The sequence below is a fragment of the Alligator mississippiensis genome, chromosome 2 (genome assembly GCF_030867095.1).
Source record: "Alligator mississippiensis isolate rAllMis1 chromosome 2, rAllMis1, whole genome shotgun sequence".
Classification (NCBI taxonomy): Eukaryota; Metazoa; Chordata; order Crocodylia; family Alligatoridae; genus Alligator; species Alligator mississippiensis.
In genome coordinates this window covers 137,163,492-137,171,069 of record NC_081825.1, presented here as the reverse complement: position 1 = coordinate 137,171,069, position 7,578 = coordinate 137,163,492, and positions in this window count along the sequence as shown.

Sequence of the window (7,578 nt, the reverse complement as noted above, 5' to 3'; positions counted from 1 at the left end):
TTGTGGTCTAGAAACTGATTGAGCCATAACTGTAGTAATAATTATAGTTAAAATAATTATATTTAAAATGCTGGATCAAATTTCAATATGCCACAGACAGTTTGTGACCTAAATGAGCCATATAGAAACTAGTGTTTAATTATCTGGGAAAGAAGGTGTGTGAGAGTTAACAATATGTGAAGGGTAGAAAATTATTTAGGTTAGTCAGGACTACAAAAGACTGGAATGCTGGAAGATTTAAAAAAGATGAACAACACCAGGGCAGATACAATTCAGTGTAGACAAGTACAAAATAAGATGAATATTGGTCGTGTTTTCACATGATGTAAAAAATATGAGGAAACCAAAAAGCGAAAATGGGCTTCAAATAACCGTCTGCCAGCTATGGACAAACATACAAGGCCTGACTACATATGGACAATGCAGCTCTGTTGGGTTCTGGCAACTTCTCCAATAGGAGACAGGGCAAGGTACAGTTGTAGACTCTTAAACTCTTTAAAGTACACCAACCGATTCTAGACAAAATTCAGTGAAAACACATACGAAGTCATGCACACTGGAAAGAGCCATTTGACCTGTACAAAGCTATATGGATTGTCTGGTCTAAATTAGCTGCCATGACTCAAGAAAGACTTGGTCATCATTATGAAGAGGTCAGTTAAACCATCTGCTCATTGCGCAGCACAGGCTGAAAAGCAAATAGGATGTTTAGGCTGTTTCAACAGCAAAGCCCTCAAAAATGTTATAGTGTTATCACAATATAAATTGATGGTACACATTGACATGGAATAATATCTTAAGTACTAGTCAATCTGTCCCCAAAATGGTTGAAGAATGGGAAAGGTAGTGGAACTTGTTAAGTGAATGAAACATGTTTACAAGTATTTTTAGGATGCTGACTAGTAAGAAGTGACATAATAAAGGAATATGACAATAGTATTGATCTAATTAATATAATTACCATAATTATTATCTAATCTAGTAAATGGCATAGAGAAGGTGAATTGTGTGTTCTATATTGACATTCATGGACAGTCCCCAAAACAAAGATACTAAGTGAAGTGAAATTTTATTGTGTTTAAAGGCAATTAAAGGAAATGTTTTTATACCCAGGAAAGGAATAACCTGTGGAATTCACTGCCAAAGGATGCCATTGGGACAGAGTTTATGATGACTCACTAAATGATTATATGGAAAGTGAGAATATCTGTAGATACATTAACAAAGATAACAAGTTATCTGGGACACAAGCCCTTAATGTTGCAAGACTCATGGCAACCCTGATGGGCTTAGGAAGAAACACCTGCTATTGATCTGTTAGTGCAGTACTGTAAGGGTTATTTTTGTGCCTTCCTTTCACATATCTCGAAGCTAAGGATGGAGGCAATAGTGGGCCAGTTGAACCACAGGTCTTATCCCATGTAGCAATTGGTATGTTCCTATTATTATGAGTTCTCAAGCTTTTAAATTTCTGAGCTAAAGTGTTCTTTTCTGTGTTTAAATTTTAAACTTTTATTCTTAGTTTTTATGTGTATGGATGTGTGTGTGTTCACACACACATTTCACCCACCTAAGTTACAACAGCATTAGATCTGCTTGAGAAAACACTAAAACGTCAGGAAATGGTCAGTGTTGCACAACCTTTGCTCTGCCTTCTTGTAAATTTCCATCATGAGGTTTATCCCCTGAAGCCATGCTTCACTTATTGTATGACTCAAACTAAAACAAGTGTTCACCTGACACAGAAGCTTTGTGTTATTCACTGCAGATTTAGTTTAAGCTTGTTAAAAATATCCGCATCAATAATGTTGGTCTTGTAAGTGGCAAAATAGGAGGACCTCTCCTTTACTATGAGCATACCCAGTAAGCATGATTTTAGCTAATGGCTACATTTGGCTAAATGTATTCCTGTTGAGTGCTAGATAACTGCATGAATTACTGCCAATGACACAATACACAGAAAGGTACCTTTTCACCCCCATGCATGGCCTGTACACTGATGCACAAGAGGAGCAGACATTGATGTACATGTCATAGGGCTCTGCGAAGCTTCAGTTCCTGATTCAGTTCAGTGGAGATTTGGCCCAATTTGATGGCTGAATCTCCGAATCTGAATCAAATCAGAGGATCCTTTAATCTCTTCAAATTGAATTGGAACCCTATGAATCGATTTGAAGAAATTTAGAAAGATTTGGAGATTCGGGCATCGATACAGCTTTAAATGTTTCTTCTACATAGCTCTAGGTAGCAGGTGGCTTATGAACACTGTGATGCTGGGGTGGATGGAACATCCCACAGGAATGTGGGGGGCTCCCCAGCATGCTCAGCAGCAGACCTGGAAGTGGACCAGAAGCACTTCCAGTCCACTTCCAGGTCTGCCGGAGAGCGTGCCAGGGGCTCCCCCATGCCCCCTGGCTCAGTGACTGGTGCCTCCTCAGTCTGGTGGAGCATCCGGGGTCCCCTTGTGACTGATCACCGAGCTAGGGGGTGGCAGGGGGCCCCCCCCATGCTCTCCCTGGTGGAACTGGAAGTGGACTAGAAGTACTTCCGTGGAATACTCCTGTGGGGCATTCCATCTGCCCCAGCATCACAGCATTCACAAGCTGTGCTGGTACCTTGAGGTATGTAAAAAAAAAATGCATTCAAAGCTATGTCTATGTCCGAATCACTGATTCTCCAAATCAGCATTGAATCAGGGACAGTGATCTGAATCAACGAATTGAATCGCTGTCCTTGGTTCAGGTCGAATCTGAATTGAATAGGTCCTGCTTTGCACACCCCAAATATGTCACATGGGTGACTGGTAACTCCTGAGTCTGGGGGACATCAGTGGGGCACAACTGAGGTGGGGGGGAGGAGAAGTCCCCCAGCAGCCAGATGGTGACAGCCAAATTCAGGGGGGGCACAAGTGTTCTCTATATCCCCCTACCAGCTGGAGCGCTTGCTCTCAGGAGGGGCACCAGTGCTCTCAGGGGGGGGCCCTTCTTGTCCCCCGTCACCTATGATGTGTCATACCTTGTTACAGGGGGAGCTGTGTGCTCCTGGTAAACAAGCTATCACAATTCCTCTTTCACCTGTGGTGAGGAACTATAGCAGTCACCTCCTACCTGAGTTACCTTCAGCACATGTGGTCCTTCAAAATATTGTTTAAAAAAAATCTTTATTCTCAGTCAGAATTCTTGCATACCCATGATTTTCAACAATGATTCATTCAGTCAAATTCACTAGTTTCCATTGGGACATTTGAAGACATCTTGTACTTTATGAGATTTCCTCTCCTGTAATGTCAATTTTCCCTGGCTACATTATATATATATTTTAAAAGGTCCCAAACAATTGCTAAACAAAAGGTTAAAAAATTATGAGTCTGACACCCAAAATGTTATGGGATTAAAAAAAAGTCACATTACATTTGCAGTAAGGATGAAACAGTGGTCTCTTCTGATTTTTTAGTTTCCTCATTGAATCCCAAAATATGTGACAGTGTTGCAAATCTCAAGCAGAACTCAATCAAGATCACAGCCCTGTTCTGTGAGGTACTGTACAAACCCACAATGAACGCATCCCCATGAGTGCACACATGCGGTTTGCAGTGCTGCAAACCCATCTGCAGCACCACAAACCCCACACACTGCACATGCACACATTCACCACACTGCTGATTTGCAGCATGGAGAGTTTTTTGGGGTTTTTTCACACTGAAAGATCCTGGTGTAAAACAAAAATGTGTGAAAAAAAGGGGTGGTGCATGTGACTGCAGCATGTACTGCCTGAAACCAGAGCATGAGTGGCCAGAGCCATGCTTCAGCTGCCAGCCAGGCTCCATGCACCTGGATCACTGCTGCTGTAGCCCTGGGAGGCCTCCAGGGCTCCAGGTAAGGGGCAGAGGCATGGGGAATGCCAGGGGACAACTAGAAGCAGCACAAATTTGTGCCATTTATTTGTCCCTGGGGAAACGCATGTTCCTGCTCATGGGGACATGCTCAACGAGTTTATGTTTACAATCCAGTGCAAAAGTTTATGACATAGAACCTATAACCAGCACTCACAAAAATCATTGCATATTGGGATGGCAGTACTTCTATTTTTACAGGACCAACCATTAACCTTTATCAATCTGGAAAAAGATTGAAATTTTTGATGTCAAGAGGAAAGTCTCTGTAGCTCATTAGCAACACTATGAGGCACCTCCATAGGTGCTAGCATCCTACCTTTGAGACTGAGACCTTTTTTTGGGAAAAACCTTATTAAATCAGGCTCTGCCCTTTTGGAAACTCACGCAGGCCGTGTCTTGTACTCTCTGGACACACAGGCAAAAACCTTCCACCTTTGTTTCCAAATATAGTTTGTCATATTCCATTCCTGAAGGGACAAGTTCTGGTTAACCAATTCTAAAACACTAAAAACTAGAACATTGAAGAGTAAAACAAATATGAGATCTATATCTACACTTCAGCTCTATGAACGTCAGGTAAAATCCAACAACTACTTTTGGGTTTTTGTACAGTAACTTTCATATTATTCTGTTTTCACTCTCACTTAGATCAGCAGCATAGTTCTAGCCCCAAACCTTCAAAATAACATACCTCTTTCTGCTTTGGCTAAGGTTTGAGGAAGAGCATACTGTTTTCTTTTACGTTGACTAGGCCAGCCAGGGAGACCCAACACACGTTCCATTCATGGAACTCTGGGTATTAAGCTTTTTGTTTTCTCTTCCTAGCCAAAGAAATATACCATGATTATGTTTATAGTTACAACAATGCCCTTTCACAAAACACCTGCTGGATTTAACTTGGAAACCTCTTTCTATGTAAGAGTCAGTCTCTGCCATCTGAGCTACAAACCATATCGTAGCACAGAAATAGCAATATAGTCATTGAATCAATATAAGCAGCTGTGATCAGGCAAGACCAGACCCCACTGTGTTTCTGCAACTTAAACAAGCTCTCAGATTGCTGCATTCTTCTGGAAGACTCTATGGTAAAGTGGAAATATCTAGGTTGAGAGCTATTGTGGTGGTGAGAGCTAGGTTCATCTGCCCAACCCCCTAAGGGCCACAATGGGCCCTGAGGGAAGCAGGCAAGAGCTGGGTATACCTGCCCAGCCCTCACCTTTCTCACTCTTTATCCTGGAGGGGAGGGCAAGAGAAGAGGCAGCCCATTTATTTTGTGCAATTTTTATTTTTTGCTATTGTCTTTTCTTTTTCATTCTTGTATTGAGACTCTCCAGATCAAGGAGGTAGGGCCACCTCCCTGGCAAGGGAAGGCCCAAAGAGACAAGCCCCTAGGAAGGGCCTGAAGACCAGTAATGGGAAAGACCAGACGGGCCCATGCTGCACCTGTAGGTGAACCAATGCAGGAGCAGGCTGCGCATCTTCAGCTGATGTAGAACAAGCCTGGCCAGTGAGACAAGGCAGCGGCAGAGTTCAAAGAAGTGCCAATACCCATGGTTGGCAAGTGGATGGGGTGTAGGGAAGGTGGAGCCCCGAGACAACGATGGCAGTAATGTGAGTACCCCTATGGAAGCCCATAACATATACCATTGAACCCCCTTGTCTGAAGTACCATCAAGATGTGGCAGGAAAGTAGGGGCGGGTCCAGCCTGGGGACTCGTGGTTATTCATTAGCAAAGCCTCGGATGTGACATCTATGATCTATTCTCAGCTCTGGCTGAAGTGGTCTTGGGGTCTCAGATGTCTCTCTGTGAAGTGGTGGAATAAGAGTTAATTTCGCTAGAGGGATGATGGTGGTTATGAATCCTTTACTTATATTTTCTTAACAGTCATAGAAAATATAGAAACATTAATGTCAGTGATAGATCTGGGAGTACAACCCTTAACCTCCTGTGGTGCAATTCACAACACCTTCTCCTGAGGTGCAGGGCAATGTTTGGGCATCCTTTTTTCTCATTATTTTTCCCTGAAGATATAGAATCTTGGGGTTGAAAACAACCTCCAAGCATTGCCTAGTCCAACTCTCACAACAGATTGTAGGATTTGCTGTTCCCAAACCATCCCAGATTCTTCTCCAGCCTCTGATTGAAACTCCCAATTGAAGAGATTCTGCAAGTCTCCAGGCAAATCCTGGGGTGGTCTTGGTTTTTTACAACATCAGGATACTGCCTTCAAGATAAAGCATTATGGCTAGCAGTTGCCAATGTTGTCTCTATAATATAAAATGCACCCCCTCCACCACCCTGTGGTCTCCTGTTCTTAAAAATAGCTTTTTGTTCAAACTTTCCAAAAAATGTTGATATTTAGGCAGAAACCAAACCTAGAAAATGTCAGCCTGTAACCATGGGCCTCCAGCATCAGAACTGTCCTGTTTATATGGGCAGCCCTGAATCTAAAATGGCTGCCCTAATTAGGCACCTGCCGGCTGCTGCCTTCTGGCCCTTAAAGTGGCAGGCACAAACAGTGCCCTGCCATACAGCCACGCTGGTGAACATGTTTGGAGTTTTATAGTGAGAGACCTCTGGGTCAAATGGACTGTCTTTGTCATTAGTGCACAAACTATTTATGCACTTCATCCTACATAAAGAGGTTGACGTGAACCCCTGGGGTATCTGGTTGGCTGAATTCCTTCTGGAATGTAACTGTTTCTTTAAATGAGGTGGCTGGGCACCTGGGGCCAGATTTTAAAGGCATTTGCATACCTAAAAATGCAGGCATGCACTTAGCAGGATTTTCAAAAGCACTTAGATGCTAACTTCATTTACAATCAAGGCAAATGAGGTACTTGCCTGCTTTTGAAAATTTCCTTAAAAAAATCTGGCCTCTAGAGGCTTGGATAGACATACTTTTTATCATTTTAATGTTAAAATGATAATAATCATCATATGCACACACTGGGTTTTTAATGAAAGCTGCATCCTTTGCCCTAACTGCAGCTTTGTTATCTCAGGGCTACACATATAGAGAATTCTGAGAGCTGTGGAGCAGAATGATTTCCATGAGTGTGGGATATACAATAGGGGTGTGTGAAATGGGCCGTATTCAATTTGGATTTGGATTCAGCCCAAATTGGGGACAGTGATTCAATTCATTTATTTGGATCACCGTCCCCAATTCAATTTGGCCAAATCCGAAGATTTGACGCTGATTTGGAGAATCAGTGATTTGGACATAGACACAGCTTTAGATGTTTTTTCTACGTACCTCAAGGTACCAGGTACAGCTCGTGGACACTGTGATGCTGGGGTGGATGGAGCATCCCATAGGAGCAGGGAGGAGTGTGTGTGTGTGTGTGTGTGTGGGGGGGGGGGGGGATGTGCTTGGTGCCAAACCCAGCAGTGGACTGGAAGTATTTCCGGTCCCCCTCTGCACCCCCTGGCTCAGCAATTGGCCATGTAGGGACCACAGATGCACCCCCCCCCCAGACCCAGAAGGCACCAGTCACTGAGCCGGGGCGGGGGCACGAGGGGGCCCCCCCAGCTCACTCCCCAGTGGAACCAGAAGTGGACCGGAAGTGTTTTTGTTCCACTTCCAGGACTGCTGCTGAGTGCACTGGGGAGCCCCCTGCGCTCCTGTGGGACACTCCATCTGTCCCAGCATTGCAGCATTCACAAGCCGCCTGGTAC